The sequence below is a fragment of the Chrysochloris asiatica genome, unplaced genomic scaffold (assembly GCF_000296735.1).
Source record: "Chrysochloris asiatica unplaced genomic scaffold, ChrAsi1.0 scaffold00024, whole genome shotgun sequence".
Lineage (NCBI taxonomy): Eukaryota > Metazoa > Chordata > Mammalia > Afrosoricida > Chrysochloridae > Chrysochloris > Chrysochloris asiatica.
Window position 1 is genome coordinate 24,261,363 of NW_006408542.1, and position 1,068 is coordinate 24,262,430.

Genomic DNA, 1,068 nt, shown 5'->3' on the forward strand with positions numbered 1-1,068 from the left:
ATCCATAGCACCACACCAGAATAACACAAAACTCTGGTGAGGAAACTTCTTGAGCTTTTGCCACCACCAAGCAGAGAACTTTTCAATGATCTCAGCAGCTTAGTCATGAAATCGGTGGTGGTAACTACTCTTGCTTCCATGTAGAAACTCCTAAAGGACTCCTGGTTCTTGGCATCATTAACTCCTTGGTCATTGTTTCGTGTTGGTGTTATCTGTCAGACTACTGGTCTTGCCTGAGCTTCAAGGAGAATGGAAAAGAAAGTATTTTTAGTTTCTATAATGGGAGGCAAGACTTACTTCCCATCAAACGCAGGAGGAGGATAGTTTAGCTAAAACAAAACAAAACAAATACCCATTACACTGAGATTTAGCAGTTATTGACAGAGAGATGACTGATTCCTTATTATAGAATGAATTGGGGGAAAAGAAGACAATTATCGCCCTATGCTGTGCTAGAACTGTAGGTAGAACATATTGAAGAAGAAAGTAGGAAAGAAATCTGTAGTCAAAGCTTTTGCTGTTTTAACTCCACTGACTCAGAGTAACCCTGTATATGGTTTACAAGAAAGGCTGGTTAGATTGAACTGCCAACCCTGTGGTTCAAACCAAATTTGCGGCCCAGTGCTTATCCTACAGTGCCACACCAGTATGCCCTTAATTATGTTACGGAATTTTTTTGTGTTCAGTTTTGTTGTTTTTACATCAGGAATGGTTGTTGGATTTTGTCATCTGCCTTTTCTGTTAATTGATAGACTCATTTATGTGGCAGTTTACACTGACTATTTTTCTAATATTGAACCACCCTTGCATAGCTGGTAAGAGTCCCAGTTAACCATGATATATTGTTTTTTTGTTTTTTTTAATATGTTGTTGGATTCTATTTGCTAGGATTTTGTTGAGAATACTTGTATTTATGTTCATGAGAGATACTGGTCTATAATTTTCTTTTTTAGTAATTTTTTTTGTTTGTTTGTTTGTTTGTTTGTTTCATTACATTGATTTTAATCCCCTCCATATACCATCAGTTAAAAGTATTTCTCTTTATCCACTTTAGATTTTTTTTTTTTT